Here is a 17581-nt window from a genome sequence, read left to right as displayed (position 1 = left end):
TCCCATGGTGATGGTGAGTTCTGACGCCATTTGAGAATCACTGCTCTATGGGGTCTTGTATGGGAGTTTATTTCCCGGTGGCCCTGTGTATGAAACTGTTCCTCAGTCGACTGGAACTGACCCGCAGATTCCGCAGTCTCCTCCCTGAAGGCCTAACCTTGAAGAGACTGTGTGATGGGTGCGAAGGGTCCCTGGCGATTTTGACTGCTTTGTGGGTGAGACGGGTGGAGTACATCTCCTTAATAGAGGCGAGAGGGGCTCCACAGATCTTCTCCACTGTTCTCACGATGCGCTGGAGGCTCCATCGGCAGGAGGCAGTGCTGGCGCCGTGCCACACAGTGATGGAGCTGGTCAGGATGCTCTTTATCGTCCCTCTGTAGAAGTTGGACATAACGGAGCCTAGGACTCTGGCTCTTCTCAAGAGACGCTGATTACTTTTCTTGACCAGTGATGTAGTGTGCATGGTCCAGGAGAGCTTCTCTGTGATGTGCACACCCAGGAACTTAGTGCTGGTCACCCTCTCCACCGCTGCGTTGTTAGAGGAGCATGCTGGATCCGCGCTCTTCTTCAAAAGATGAAGATAGATGTATTTGCTTTTTGTTCTGAACATTTAACAGAATCTGCAAAACCATTAAATCAAATAAGCCTAATTTGTTTGGACTTAATTGAAGTCATTTTCTTCATTTTGTTAAAATATCTTGGCCACAAACTCTGCAAGGTGAACCGAAGAGTTAATTTGCAAAAGCAGATACCTCCGTTATTAATTGTCCTCAGAATCATTTTGGATATTTGTTACTGTCCTCTGCAGATGACACTTGTGCAGCTGAAGCTTGAAACAGACCTGGTCATGAAAAACACTGCTATGTAAAGAGAAATATTCAAGCATATGTTGATTTTCTTCAATGTTACTTATCTGTTTTGCTGATGAACACTTGGTTACAAAAGTGTCTTTATGCATAAGAATCTCTCTGATGGTTTTGTTGTAAAACGTAAAAGTACCTCACTGGGTAGAAAATGTTGGAGACCCCTGAATTGGAAGCCTGTTTAGCATTTTATTTCCCCAATTTCTGGCGGTACAAACATCAATCAGAAGCTACTGTCCCTTTTGGCCTGCGACTCACTGTAAATGTCTCCCTCACCCACTTTTGGGCCCCGACCCACCAGTTGAGATAGTTTAGACCTCTTCAAACTGAAAGGCATCTGATTGGTCAATGGTTTTGCAGTTCATATTTTAATCTTGGCTCAACTGTGAATGCTCTTATTAGAAATGTGCTCAGTCAATTCAACCTTGATTTTAAAACATAAATATCCAATCGCAAATACTATCCAGAAAATCTTCACATTTTCCGAAAACCATGCAGCGTAGAGTATTGAACGTTGTAATATCTGGTGTCCGTGTGTTTTCAAAGCCTGAATAAGTGCAGCACAAGGCCTTTCATAAGCCCCATTCAAACCCGCCGCAGCGCTCGACCAGGCCTAATGCATTAATGAGAGAGAGACGGGCGCCAAAGTGACAGAGCAGCTCCGCGTTGACGGTAATGGAGGATTGTGCCGCTGGTTACGAGCAGACGGAAGGAGGAGAGCGCACACCTGTGAGCTGTCTGCGCCGTGACACCACACTCATAAATAAGAGGAGACAAGCAGAGGCTGCAGGAGCTCAGCGGGAGGAGAGAGTCCGACAGGTTTTTGGCTTCCAGATCCGCAGGGTTGTAAAGAGGCGATGTGCAAAGGATGAAAGTTGAGGTCAGCGAATTGAGAGTTTATCCGATGTTAAGGGAAACGTTATTCTTGGATGCGTTCGTGCAGTAAACTGACTCTGAGAGGGTGTTAGCATTTGTATTGGTTTTCTCAGTTCCAACAGATTATGGTGAAATACCAAGTGAATCTTATGAGCTTTGATTGTCTCCCTCTGTCCCTCCTCCTCCTCGTGAGCAGTCCTCGATGATTGCCCCCCCCTCCTCGAGCCTGTGGAGCTGTTACTGTATCTTCCTCAGGGGAGACGAGCGGATGGTAGTGAGCCTTGTTAGTAAACAGGCCTCTGACCTCTTCGGGCGCTGCCTTTTCAAACAGCGCTCTTCTGTATTGAATGATTAAGGGGCTTGTCCCAGAGGCATTTCTATGTACTGTGGAATGCACAATGGAGTATGCTTTAATTCACTGGTTCTCAACTGGTGGGTTGGGATCCAAAAGAGGGACACAGTCCTGTTTTCAGGGGGTCGCGAGCCTTTCCACGAAAGGTTTAAGTAATTCTGCACAGAAAAAGTGTATAATCACTACCTCTTTAAGGAACAGGTCACCGTTTTGCCATACTGAGAAATGTTCTTACCTGAGCTTAGACGACTTGATGCGTACCTGTCTGGTGTTTACGTGTGCACTCAGTCAAGACCAAAGATGTTGTTAGCATTTAGCCTCTGCTCTTCTCTTCTATGGGACCAAACAGGGTGAAGTTCGAGGCGACCAAGCTCTTCCACGTTTTCCCTATTTAAATACAGTTACGTGAGTAGTTACACGATCCAAGTATAGTTACACAAAATTAAATATGTCCATTTTCTAATCGGATAAAAAGGTGAAGTGAAGATATTACTGCATGGGCGTCAAAGTGCCCCTAAGGTGTTATTACGCCATACAATGTAGTACCCCTTTTTATCCACTTATACTTGGATCGTGTAAAAACTCACGGCCCATAGAGGAGAGGAGGAGAGGCTAACTGCTAACAACATCTTTGGTCTTTTTGCGTGACTGAGGGCACGCGTCAAGACCAGACAGGTACGCATCAACTCGTCGAAGCTCAGGTAAGAACATGTCTCAGTATGGAAAAAACAGTGGCCTGTTCCTATAACTCCCACCTTAACACAAAGCACATTTTCTCCAGTTTGGCTTTACCCAAATCTAAAAGGTTCTTGAAAAAGCAAAACCGCGACAACAACAAGAAGAAAAGAATGCAAGTAAAGTGACAAAAAAGCGATGAAAATCAGACAAAAAAGTAACAAAAACGACACAAAAGAGCAACAGAAAAGTGACAAAAAAGCAATCAAGAGAAATGTCAAAAGAGTTACTACAATGCTGCAACAACACGAGGAAAAAGATCAGCTTTAATGAGTTTTAAATTAGGCATTACACTTGCCTTGGGTGGGAGGGGCTTAATGAGAACGATAGCCTTACACTACTTTTATATCTATTCTGTGCACTGTCCTATTGAGTTTTTTTTAAATCTATTTTTATGTGTGGAGCTGATAAACTGAATTTCCTTCGGGACTAATAAAGTATATAGTATCGTATTGTTCGTATAGGCTGTAACCTTTAAGATTTGGGTAAAGCTGAACTGATGAAAATGCACTTGGTTTAGTCAGGGGTTAAGAGGTTAAAGTGACTGTTTTTTTAATCTATTTTATCATAATTTCAGACCATATTTTACACATTTTTCACATTTGGGTCGTGGCTTGTCGTCCCATAGTGATTAAAGATCCTGACACCAAACCAGTTGAGAACGTTTGCTTTAATTCAGCGCTTTATTGTCTGATCGCTGCACGAGTACAACAATAAAATGTCCCATCTTGCGTCTGAAACCTGTTGTTCAGACCTCTAGCCTACACACATATGCTGAGAATCTTTAATTCATTAAGCTGTTTTTATTTCAGTCTTCTCTCAAAGTCACGCATCTCTATTGAAGATGGAAAGCAATTACTTTGGTGTAATTAGTCAAACGTAAGGTGTGAATAATTGACGATCCTAAGAATAAAAGGAATTCATAACATAACAAGTGTTTTTGCTAAATATACTGAATCAAAACTAAAACCTTCCTTCCATCCAATGACTTTGATTAAACAGGTGGTTGAAGCTGCTCTAAAACCCCCACTAATCTCGCAAGTTTGAGAAATCCGTACTTTCCCCAACCCTCAGTCCACCGTCTCACAGGAGTGATTCAGTCCTTGTTTGAGTTGCGCTTCCGTCCGTCTTATTAGTTTTCAAAGCGCGGCGAGGCTCCTATCTCAACATTAATCCAGGCGTGACAGGGCGCTAACTCGAGTCCAATCCTGAATGAATCAAACTAACAGCTAACAGCTAATGGCTCTGGAGGGGGACCGCTACACTCCCATCACTCAGCACTGTCAGCCGCACTTCCTAATTCACGGCTTCTTTCATTTGCCTCCCGTGTCTGAGCAAACAACGCATAGGAAATCAGTAGCCCTCGGACCAATCGGGGGTCACTAAATCACGAAAAGCTCGCTCAGGATAGTCCACTGTAGGGCTGTTGAAGGGAGTTGGGAAGATTTGGATCGACAATGAATGTGTTAAAAGTAATAATGTATCCACCGAGGACCAATGGAGCAAAGTCATTCTCAACTCAATGTAAAATAAAAGATCTTGGTCAGTCTACAAGAATTAAAGATATTCTTAGTATTTTATTCAATTTTAGCGAATGAGGGCGGAGTTAGGCGTTTAGTTCCACTATAAAATACATAAGAGTCTCATGCACACAATTAATTAAAGGTGCACTATGCAACTCTTAAATGTATATATGAATGCGTATTTGACCTCTTAGTGACCCAGAGGATGTATAGGTGGGGTTCTTTTTTTTTCCACCCCTGCCCCCTATAGGACGCTCCAGGATCAATTGTTTTTTTAGGGGTGTCTGGTTGATTTTCACTGCATTTGGATCGGTCTCCATCATAGGCGTGGGTGCTCAGTTAAAAAAAAGAGAAAAGAAAAAGTATGAAGATCAGAATCAATCTCACCAACTCAACTCAGTGTTAATGTAATGGACCGCCCCGCGCACAAATTCGCCTGGATGCCCAAACATTCAAGTCGCTGCCTATGGTTTCTATGGTTACGCATACAGGTGAAACTCGGAAAATTAGAATATCGTTAAAAAATGCATTCATTTCTGATAGACGCATTACATACAAAGTGAGATATAAATCGCCTTTATTTGTTATAATGTTGATTATTATGGCTAAAAAAAATATAATGTATACTGTAATCATCAAAATGATAAAGGCTTGATATACTGTATGTCACTTTGCATGTAATGAGTCTATATCATATTAGTCTCACATTTTAAGTTGAATTACAAAAAGACTTTTGCATTCCATTCAGAAAACCTACTACAAACCCTAAAAAACTGAAACAAAATTGGTCCTGGCTCATAGAGACCTGACCACATACAGCCACTAAAAGGTCAAATACGCACTAATAATCATTTTCTTTTCTTTTTTTTTGCATAAAAAGCAGCTTTATGCTCCAAAAGCGGCTCCTCTATTCATGCAGTGGCACAAATCCCACTATATGACCTCTGGACTTGACACAATAAGGAACAAATTATGTTTCTTAACGGTTCAGAATCAATGCAAATCTTTCCTGCACATTTTAAAGAAAGTTTGGCAAACTCTGTACTGGACAATTGGGAAGGGACCGTTTGAAACTGCGAAAATATTTGGACACACGGCTTAAAGTCATAGAGAAAACCAAATTGATTAACCACAGTCAAGTAGCACAATTTATAGAGACATCCCGCCTTTACTGTCGAGGCTACCATATTTTACAGCTCTCCTCTACTCCCTCACACTGTGCCTCTCCCTCACCCGCTTCGTCTCACTTCCTAATTCATCCCCTGTTTAATCTGCCGGCATGTCTGAGCAAACAATGCATTGAAAATCACTAGCCCTGGGCCGCGCTCGAGCCACCGTAGCACTAAATCACTCTGCTGTTAAACAACTGCCTGCTCCGTGCACGGCTACGGGAGAGACACAGCAGCTGCCGGCGCGATGCTAAAGACGCTAACACACAGGCTAACACACACACACACACACACACACACACACACACACACACACACACACACACACACACACACACACACACACACAAGCTAACACAATAACTGGAAAAGATGGGGCTTGGCTTGAAGCTAGCGAGCCACCCTGTAATCAGAGTTTGCCACGCTAAAGAAATTACAGGGCATTAGAAGGGTGCTGTGTGCAGAAATGGCTCAGGCCGAAAGACTTGGCTCCATCTTTTTTCTTTTTTTTCCTTTTTTATAATAATGCAATGACGGAAGCAGACAGAAAGTGTGACAGGTTGATAGTAATAATAGCGGGAGGCTCAGGGGAAGGGTTCGTGTGGATGTGCTGTCAGAAAACAGGCAGCGATTAGAAACGGAGATGGGGGGAAAAAGCAGCTGACAGTGTTTAACAAGTCCCCAAGAATGTCTAGCCCTGTATCCATAAAAACACAACATAACCCCAATTCAGTACTAAGTAACTCACGCCCCTAGATGCCATAAGCGCCACTGCAGGTGTCGTATTTTTCAGGTTTTTTACTCACTAATTGTCCGTGAGAGTAAATACTACGCTGACAGAAAAGACAAATGGAGACAGAATGGAGATAATTTTTTCACTCAAACTTGGCTGTAAATACTGTTTAAGCCCACAGTTGGCTTTGCCCGTTAGCCTGTTAGCTCCTTCGTGATTACATTAGTGTGTATTGGTGACTCCGACCCGGTGGCAGCGAATTTGCAATTGCGGTTTTCTGGCCAGAGACACCAGACGGAGATGAAAGACCCTCCAATCATCCCATTAACACTTGTATTACCCCCAGAGGGACTACGGAAAGGATTTATTAAGGTAAACAAGTTACTTAGCATTGCTTTAAACTGAATAGAATCTGCAATTTTGTGGGGAACTAGCAATTATACAGCATGTCATGTTGCAGTGCAAAGTTCAGTTTGATGCGTCTCAGTGGAGTAGCGTGACAGTTTACATTAATCTGTTCTTCCATTAAGTACTATTTGAATTAATGTAAATGTACTGGACTGTTGTGATGATGAAGGAGCGGAGTCAAAAGGTCTTGATTTTCCGGTCAAGCTATTACTCGTCCTCCCCTCACCTCTGGTCATGAGATTTGAGATTGTGAATACAAGCAATCATACAAGTGGCGGCTTGGTGCACCCTTTTTGAGATGGGGTGAGGAGCTCAGTCACCCAGAAGGAGGTTGGAGAAGAACCACTGCTCCGTTAGGAACAAATGCCTCAGCTGGATCCTCTTGGCCTGAGCCTCCTGGTCATCGCCCTGGGGAGTGGCTCTGGGATGTCACATTGGGAGGACTCTCCATAAGTCTCTTGCCTGGCCTTGCAGCTCTCAGGGTTCCCCCAGATGATCTCAAAGTGTGCGTTGATGGGGAAGTCTGGCATTTTGGCTCAGACTGCTGCCTTCGCAACACAACCTCAGATAAAGCAGAAGAAAATTAATGGAAAAGGATGTTGGGGTTGACGATGTGTCCACTGGCATAATGGGGGTCACTGTCATAAACTATTTTCTGCTGTAATTGCGATGATGTGATTGTGATTTCTGCTCGAGCACAAGAGGGAACACACTTTTACCAAGCTGAACATAATTATGTAGACACTTGGAATCAAAGTGAAATGTTCTTTGTTGGTTTCAAAGCCTCATACCCTTTTGTCGATACGTATGTAGCGCATCAAACGCTCCACTGAAACGGCTCTGAACAAATTAAGTTTCTCGTCTACGGATCGACTCGAGCGCGTCTTCTGCCTGTCCTACAACGTCTTTGAGCAGGTCCCAAGGCTCGCCGTGGATTTCCCCAAAGCTCCTGTCTCTAAATGGGGCATTATTCAGAACAGAATCCCAGCTAAAGTCTGGAAGACGGGAAAAGGCTGAAAATTCTATAGGAGGTTTTGGATGCATGTTAATATCAAGAAAAATAAGATCAAGGCTAAATCAGCATTGATTAACTACCTCACCTTGTATTACAAAAATGATTGTGTCCTTGTTCTGTACTAACCACTAAAACTACAATAAAATAATATTAAGCAACTGAAAATATACTGTATATATCTAGAGTTGTTTGAAGATGGCAGACATCAACATGAGGGCAGACTCAAGTGCTTGTTGAAAATGTACAAATTCGTTTAAAACGTTTTCTCTATTGTGGCTCAGAGCCATTAACATCCAATGTCACTAGTTCAGTTGGAAAACTGAGGGCACTTGATGTCGTTGAAGACTTTTCTCCTTTTTTCTGGGCGATTTTCAGAAATTGTCAACATCGAGCAACCTTGTCTTGAGAGCCATTAAGTCTGCAATGACTGAACATGGGTCAGAACAGCTTGAAATATTAGCAACAGGAAACACATGCACTTGTGGACTAATTTTTCAATATCTTTTTGCCAAGTATTGTCTAATTCCTACCTATAGGCTCTTACTTTACATTTGCTTGACATTCGTTTGCCAACATCTTAAAGGACAATGTTTTCGTGGTAATTTGAGGTGGATCTCGCAAATGTTACAAGAAACAAGTGTATTCAAGGTTATGAGTTGCAACCGTTCAAGACAAGGGAATGTAGCTTTTTGTTAGAGCAGGTTGTGTAAAATAGTTTCAGACAGATGCAGACATACCAACATTTACTATGTTGTTCGGACTCTCGAATCCCAGGAAAAACGTCTCAGATTTGATGCGCTTTTGCAGCCTTTCTGTCTGTTGAATTATGCTAAAAAGGCTAAACCATTTGATAAGTTTTCCTCCAACTTTTTTTCCTGTGGCTCAGCTTTGTTGCTCCAGCTTGTTGCGGACACACCAATAAACTATTTCAATGCCTGGAAAGTTGAGGCCACATCAGAAGCGGCTGCAAAGGCACACTCTGTCCTGTCTTAGACCATGAATAATTTACTCCCTTGGGCCTCGACTTTCTCCCATGACACTAGTATTCAGCAGCACCTGTATCTCCTCGCTCTGTTGTTCCGGTGCATCCCCCTCAGGGACGACTCCCGCAGCTGGGCCCCGTCCACACTGTCGCAACCAGGAACCAGAATCTGAGAAAGAAGATGTAGGTAACATCAGACGCAGAAAGGACAGGTGTGGGGTCCTTTGACAATGTGTTGCTTTTGCTGCACTGGAGACTGATTAAGTGATTTTTCTTTGTTGTTCACCTTCATTGCTCAAGGTAGCTCATGGTTCAATCCGCTCTAGGGAGACTTAAAGAGTTGCTGTGTGTCCAGGTAAGACGCTTGACTCGCGTTGCCCTTTCAAGTCAGAGTCACGTAACAGGATGGGCATGGTTTCAAATGACGTCAAATGTCTAATATAAAATGACGACACCATAAAAACATTGGGTACAGAAGCAAAGTTGGATCAAGATTTATTCGGTTCTACTTCTTCATCATTTCTAGGCAACAGAAGTAACGTAATCGTGCATTTTAATTTAGTTTTTAGCCGTACGTCCCACCACAAACAATTTTGGCCCACTGTGATGAGCGATCACTCGTGGGGAAAATGTAAAAATCGCAGGTCTTAGATCGTACAGTGAGACAAGATTAAAATAGAACCGTCGTACGACCAAAGACGAGCCGAGACCGACATTGGGCGGTGTCTGATATTTTGGAAGGCAAGTCGCCCAGTGAGCCATCCTCTGGCTATGATCTCAGAGTCCTGTCAATAACTCACCACCCACCATATCATACGTAACAGAGGCTAGGCACGAGCGGGTCCGACTCCGCATTTTACAGAACTTTCCCTGCCCGGCTTTTAACACATTGAGTGCCAAAAACGGAAACACTTGTTTTTGCGTTGTTGTTTTTTATTGCGAAACTAGACACTCTAATACACCTTATGTGTGATTTTGGTAGCTCTGTGATGAACAGAAGTGAAATAAATGACGATCAAACACTTGTGAAAAGTGGTGATCTGGCCATTTCATGTATATTATCGCGTTTCTTTTCTTTTTTTTGGTCCGCGGGGGTGTGATGTTGCGCAGTGAACACCTGTAAACCAGAGACTTCTCTCATGCTCTCTGACGTTCGTTTGACAAAGCAGAGCGCCTTCCCATGTACAGAACGAAACGGTTGAGATTTTAACGTTTCTCTGAGTTTTTAAACGGGTAAAATCGGTCCAAGGATGGCTGAGAAACATCCTGTTTCAATCGGAGAACCAGGCTGTTGCACACGCCATAATGAGCGAAAGCGATCGATAACACGCGGTGTTTCAAAACGTGTCAATAATGTTGTCCTTGAAAATTGACTTGAAACAAATATATTTATTATATTTATATAAATATATATTTGCCTCTTCCCATAACGTTAGCGTCTGTCCAGAGAGGAGAGAATCAGAAAGGAGAATGTTTCATAAAACCCTAATTATCTCCGACAGTGATTTTGATCAAAACTAGCCTCTGTTTAGCTCAGATTTCTCAGGAACCGTGGCACTTATAACTAAACTGTTTTCACCTACAGAGAGCATAGATTCTCGTCTTTAAAACGAGCCACAGCATGTGTCCATAGCTATAACATAGACTATGTGGTGCTACAAACATCATGAAAAATGGTCTGGATTGTTGGCACTCCACAGCTAAATCCCAAAAACAGCGCAGCCTCAATGTGTTAAGAAGTTGCTAAACACACGCCTTCTGTAGTCGACTATTCGCTACGATAAACTTTGGTCGTAGCTCGGAGTCTCTCTTTGAACCATGGCACAGTAGAAACGAGAGCAGCCTGACGATTTTTACAATCCCCAGGTCGTGCAATGTGACAAATAAAAATCTTATAAGACAAACAGGTAATTGTTGGCTTTAAGGGGAAACAAACTGTAGCATCTCCCTTGTCTTCCCACCACTCTCCTGTTCAGTGACGACTTCTGTGGCATTTTATTGAGTGACGCTCTCCAGTAAACTTCCCCTCTCTCATCCCCATCATTTTCGATTCCATCATTCAGCCTTCACTGCTATAATTATGCGCACAAAAGGCCGGGTAGGCTGCGCTAGCGTGGGTGTCTTTGCTTGTTTACTCCGCGTTTCCTGACGGCACACTTGTTTTGCAGTCTCGTCTTCCATGTGGCCTATGTAGCGCGCATGCTAACTGTGTTTTGTCGCTTGTTAGTGCATGTCGGCTCCCTCCCCTTCGACATGTCTCGCGCTTATTACCCGTGATGTGGCAGAAGGCAGCGGTATTGGGGGTGGGGGGGGTGGGGGAAAGGCCTAATCAAATGCCTAATTGGTGACACTGTGGCTTGGACTGGCAGCGGTGGAAAGAAAAGGAAAGGAACACAAAAAAAGGGCAGATGAATTAGGAGTTGTCATGTTTGTAGAGCGCGGAGAGGAGGACAGCGCTGGTTTCCGATTACAATGAAGCTACAATGCCCCGTGGTTTGGTCAGAAATAGCTCTAGTAAACACATTGTAATTCAGTGCTGTGTTTCCGGATATTTCAAAATCTTCCGAACATGCTTTGTTTGGATGGACTTGTATGTCAGAGGTTGGGGATTAGCATACGGCCTATTGGAAATCGAATGTTTTAACTTTTACATATCGCTCTCAGCGCTCGGGGTGAGAACTATATGCACTGGTTTGAACCACTATTGAACCACTACACTATTGAAGCATCCCAAATGGTGTGCACCCCTGACCTTCCATTTGAGAACTTCCAAACACATTTGAATGAAAATGTTACTTAATGAATGCTACACTGTGGTCATTGTTCATTCACTCCACATTTGGGGGTGGGGAAGCATTGTATCGACAACTGTCCTAGGGCAGACTGACCATTTACCACGTGGCTATAATGTGTTGTTTATATCATGATCTCTTATGTCAGTGCCCTCTGCTGGACACGTGTGGAATTCCTTCCTTTCCTTTTTTTCAAAGTTAAAGAGCATAGTGGTTATTTCTTTTAAAATTCATAACTCCACGCAGGGATGGGCTAGAGACTTACTTTTTTTTTTACGTACTCAAGAATTTATGCTGTACAAGTCGCGGGCCAAACAAAATCATCATTTGTTTGGCATGTATAAAGTGGCAGAATTACTTTTAAAGCTCGTACTTATCCAATGTATGCATTACCCCCCCCCCCCCCCCCCCCCCCCCCCCCCCCCCCCCCAAAAAAAAAAAAAAACGTAGACATAGCTTTTATGCAATACTTCAAACAAAAACAAATGCTTTCCTCCAGTTTCATTTAAAGGAACAGGCTACCATTTTTCCATACTGAGATATGTTCTTGCCTGAGCTTATTAGACGAGTTGATACGTACCTGTCTGGTCGTTGTGCGTGCCCTCAGTCACCCAAAGCGACCAAAGATGTTGCTAGCATTTGGCCTCTCCCAATGTATTCCTATAGCTCCAAACGGGAGTGAAGTTGGAAGCTGCCACGCCCTTCCACGGGTACCAGACAGGTACTAATCAACTCGTCTAAGCTCAGGTAAGAACATATCTCAGTATGGAAGAATGGTGGCCTGTTCCTTTAACACACACAAATCTTCCATTGTCCAAACTCCAAAACTAGATGCTGTTTCTGCCAAAGTAGGGATTGTGATTTTGCTTAATTGCCTAGCCTTAAATACACCTCATACCTACTGACCTCTGAAAGCAATGTTGTTAGACTTGTTTATGAATCATAGTACTGCCCATGTACTGCTATGACGTTATCACAGAAATGCTGCTCCTCATGTTAACAGCCGTATTGTATAAATATTGTCAAATGATGAAGAACAACACTCTGCAACTGTTTGAAACCGACCTTGGACCAAGGTATTTCTACCTTTTGTACAACTTCTATAGCACCAGATTTCAAGGAAGCAAAACAACATTGTTAGATTTCAAAAACAAGAGGTTGTGTATGCATCTCAGATCCGAGCCCGTTCCATCAGCAGAGAGATCACTGAAGGGCAGCCTTGTTGTTTTTAGCTTCTTAGATCAAGCATCCTCTCCACCTCTGGCTCGCAAAACATCACAAAAACATCAGAAAAACTAATGTTCTTTCCACTTCGCTTCTCCCAAACTCGAATGACACGAGTCGCCCAAGTGTGTGATCTCGCTGTCCTCCGCCGCACAACGAGATCAAAGGAGGGAGCCACATTTCCATACCAGATTATGTACCAGTTGTAATTAGTGCTTCTTTGGCAGTGACAAGACGAATAAATATGTATGTTTTTTGGCTCAGAGATGAAACACGCTGAAGGTGGTGGAGGAAGAGTCGGGGGGAACCAGGTCGGCCACACTGCAGAAGGAATATACAGTTAAATCAGTGAAATCATAATATCTGGATTGGAGTTAAATCTGACTTGTTTATTTCATTGCACTTTATGAGCAAAGACATAAACATCCTCAAATCATTCAGAAGTAACATTTAACATTGATGGACTTTATTCACTAGCTTTTCAGTATTTTTTCTACGACTTCACCAGCATCTTTAAACTTTAGAGCCACATGTGACTCCAGAACTCTAGGTCAGTGGTTCCCAATCTTTTTTGTCCTACGTACACCTTGAGGCATTCATTTATACTCTGAGAAACCTCTACCTCAAGAATCCATCCAACATTTCAACAAAGTAAGCAATTTAACATAGATTATGCAGTATTTATTATGTTCAAAATATAGCTAAAATAATCTCCAAGTCAAAGTTTCTACTGAAAAACAGCATTAAAACAAACTTTTCATTGAAAGTAATATTGAAATTTTACCTATTTGAGGCATTTCCAAGTACCCCCTGCCAAGTGCTCAAGTACCCCCAGGGGTCCCCGTACGCTGGTGAGGAAACAATGATCTGTGTAAAAATCGTTTAGTCTTGGTTTAAATCGTGGCCAATAATCTGGAGTCAGTCTTCATTTAGACCTACAGTATATTCAGTTTATTCATAGACTGTAAAAGAATGGACTTATTGTGACCAACCTCTTCCTGAAACCGTAAGGAAATGGCGGCTGGCTCCAGAAGTCCCTGGCTCCTAAGGACTTTCCATGAAAACCTTTTTGCCTCTTCAAGTCATTATTGAACACAAGCTTGTCACTCTTGCCTCCATGTGTTTGTCTGAACATGTGCAACATTGTCCTAATTTCATCCTTTCACGCTTTTTATTTTTGCCCTGTTTTAAATAATGGAGCAGGCTCCAACAACTCAGCCAAATTGCTAGCGTGAATGGGCTTCAGTTAGCCTGCGCTGAACGCATTGAGGGAAGCCACCTTTATTTAGTCCACTCTTAATTTTATAGTCTATGGGTTTATTTAGACCTGGGGCAAGGCAATAGATCACACTCACACAAAAAATAATTCAAAGTAGAACAGGAGTGTATTAAAGATGCTCAAAGATTGTGGGTTATAGTGGCTTGCCCAACACCTCATCTAAGCAGGGTTTGAACTGACAACCTCCCTGATAAAAGATGACCAATCTACCCCACTTTTATCAATCAGACGGCTTCAACTACTCAGTATGAAGTTTGTGTAGTCAGTTGAACTAATAATAGTCTGTTTTTGCAGTGCAGTCAGGGATTTTAATTGAAGAAATCCCCCACAGACCGTCCGACTTTTCCAGGAGCACAGCTCTGGAAAGATAAGTTTGGATTAGTCTTATTAATTTAACTCAATTCTTTTGTGCACATTCATTTCTCCAGGATAATTACGTTTTTACTTTGATGGCCTTGCACCTAATTTTCATATGCCCAAGTGTGTGGCAGCACCTTTTATGCAAAATTAGGTTAGTTCGTCTGGCCAACTTGGCTCCCCGAACACTGGAGTCATAATTGTGAAGTTGCAATGTAGATTATGGCTGTGGGAAAGGCTTTGCATATCATTTTATGAATTTTATAAGCAGCTGGAAAGACAGTTTTGCAAATTATGCATCTGCTTTTTAGTTCTGAAAAACAGTGACTCCAGACATAACCATTTTAATTTTTATCTTCTGTATTTGTAAAACTATTGAGTTACCAATATACTAATGGGCATTTTGTAATATGAATTGAGTCATAAAAAGGTAATATTCAGCACTTGTTGAACTTGTTTAAATGATATTCCAAGATAAGCATTTTTTAGTGAACACTGATCTGTGTCCCCAGATACTGTTAGGAATAGACTACTGTTTTTCCATACTGAGATATGTTCTTACCTGAGCTTAGACGAGTTCATACGTGCCTGTCTGGCCTTTGTGTGTGTCCATGGAAGAGCGTGGTAGCTTCCAAATTCACCCCCGTTTGGAGATATTGGAATATACTGGGAGAGGCCAAATGCGAACAACGTCTTTGGTATCTTTGCATGACTGAGGGCACGCACAACGACCAGACAGGTACACATCAACTCGTCTAAGCTCAGGCAAGAACATATTTCAGTATGTAAAAACGGTGGCCTGTTCCTTTTTAAATATTGTCATGCACTATTGGCTTTACAGGAAGCAAATGCAATATCAATATATTCAGTTACAAAAACATTTTACACGTAAATTGCCCAATCAGAAAGCAGAATGAGCCCAACACTTGGCTGAAACTGGACATAACCTAATTAGTGCTAGAGCAGATCTCCAGTAATTAAAGCTCAGTGACGGAACTGTGGAGGTTCTAAGCTTTCAAATGAGGAATGGCATGTCCACATTGTAAAACCTGTACTAGGCAGCCCTAGTTTACTTGTTGTAGTGTGTTTTTAAAGGGACTAGATGCAAGTAGGTCATTGTTATACTCACTACTGCCACCTAAGGTTTTACGTGTAACTGCAGCTTCTATATTAAGCTCGTGCATGACGGCACTTTGGACACGAATTAACACCTTTTTGAGTCACAGTGCAGGATTTTAGAGGCAGTTGCGGTGAATAGGTCTGGCCTCATTCTACACATTAGGACATTGCTGGAACATGTAGGGGGAGGAAAATACTTTACCACAAACATTACCTTAAAAAATGTTCACCCCACCCCTGTTTTGATGCTGGACGCACTTCCTGTCAGACTACACGGAAGTAGACAATGTGGGCAAAGTGTCTTATATGCAAACCATTAGTTAGAACTGGCTTCTCTTTGGTTCTCGGGCAAAAACCCAGCCGAGGTCCTTCCCAGCCTCTGCCGTATTTGCCATATTTGTTGCAAGTGGGGTCTCGTTCTGAGCGTGTGTCAATTGGAGAGGCTGCAAGAGAAACGCGTCCGTGCAGCGGCTTGTGATTAGCAGCAATTTCTCCTCCGCAAAAAGGGTCGGCTCGCGGGTCGGGCGGCGACTCTGTGCGCTCATGCGGCGATTATCTCAAATGGAGCACCAAGACAATTTCCCAGATTTCATTGTAATCGCTGTAACTGGCCCCGGTGAGGTGGAAGTTCAACCGGTCACGCTTTTATAATGGCGCGGACTATTTTTGAGAAAGTGACAGAGGATACAACAGTGCAGGTTGACTAATGTCATGCTTCGACTGAACAGGTAACGGGTACATTAATCCCTAATCAGGGCTGCACATGGTTTGGAAAAATCTTAGTTAAACCTTTTTTTCCCACAAAGATAGAGATTGTGCGATGTTTTAAACTAATACAAGAATCACATGCATTTCAGGACATGTTTAGCTGTGAATTTTGATTTGCAACCATTCAAGGTACAGTTTTGATTTGATGAAACTTTGCAAAGTCAGATGAGATGGTAAACTTTGGACATGTACAAAAGGGACATGTTGTAGCTACATGAGGAGATGGTGATGAGTAGACAGGGCAAGAATTGGATTAGAAATTAGGGAGCCATAGCCAAAGTGTTGCTTTGCTTAAGGCCCTGTCTATACGAAGTCAAGCTGAGGACCAAACACAAAGATATTTTATCAATCCAGTGTATCGTCTATACGAGCCCGGCGTTTTGGGGGTCTGTAAACAAACTAGCTCCCAGAGTGGAAAGATCTCAAAACGGCGTTTACGTGACGCTGTTGTTACGTCTCCGCAACTTTTATTAAAGCGATGACATCACTGCACCAGAGTGGCGTCTGTTATCCATAATCTACTGACCTTATAATGAGTTTTAGTCATGGATCTATGATGTTTTACTCCACTCCTCTTTGCTCCACTGCAGTCCACAAGCCACAGGTGACAAACACGGCCGAGTCAGTCTGTGTTTTTAGACCGACAGTAAAAGTCACTGACAGGTTGTTCTGCTTTAGTCCCGTTACATCTGAAGAATAAACTCACCTCCTCGTCTCTTCTGTAGATCCTTGAATCAGTTTCATTTTCACTGTTTACATTCCACAAATGTTTGCTGCGCATGCACCCTCTACATCTTGTTCTATTATCTGTGCTAGCGTCACAGCGCCTCACACAGGCCTGGAAGATGAATTGCGCCTTTTTCACAGACCTGAGTCGACCCATGTGGACGCACACATTTAAAACTCAAAGTCAAACTGCTTCTTTATTCAGTTTAAGGTGATGTCATTGTTGTCATTTGAGTGTCATGATTGGTATAAGGGGGGTTTAAGAACCATTGGCCCAGAAGAGAAAGGAGAGGGTGCAAGTGACGCAGTCTGATCTGCCCTGGCCACACCGATGGGGAAACAGCCAAAAGCAACAGCAAAAGAAAAACCTGTAGTTCTTACCTAAAGTGGACTGCCTTATCTCCAAACTACTACCCAGTCTTGAGTGGGAGGAGCTGACATTTACCTCTAAAACTCACCTTTGGTTTTTGCGCCGGCGGATTTATGATTTTCTCCTTATCCCGCGCCCATCGCCATTTTTCATTACTCCCGCGGTCCGTCACGGCTGCGAGCTTTGCCCCGGCGGAAAAAAAAAAAGATTAACTTGCGGCCGGTGTGTTGAGATACAGCGACGGCATTTAAGAGTAGCATGTGTCGTCGCCATGTAGCCAAAACGCACAC

At 42.8% G+C, this 17581-nt stretch overlaps 1 protein-coding gene across 6 annotated transcripts in view; it reads left to right on the top strand.

Annotated features, from left to right (window-relative positions):
• The window catches only part of LOC306972937 (receptor-type tyrosine-protein phosphatase mu), a 373633-nt gene that overhangs the window by 13509 nt on the left and 342543 nt on the right, over positions 1 to 17581 (top strand). The window lies entirely within an intron of this gene.

The sequence above is a fragment of the Gobius niger genome, assembly GCF_951799975.1.
Source record: "Gobius niger genome assembly, chromosome: 13".
Taxonomy (NCBI): Eukaryota; Metazoa; Chordata; class Actinopteri; order Gobiiformes; family Gobiidae; genus Gobius; species Gobius niger.
Note: the sequence above shows the minus strand (reverse complement) of the source record. Positions and strands in the feature narration are given on the sequence as shown.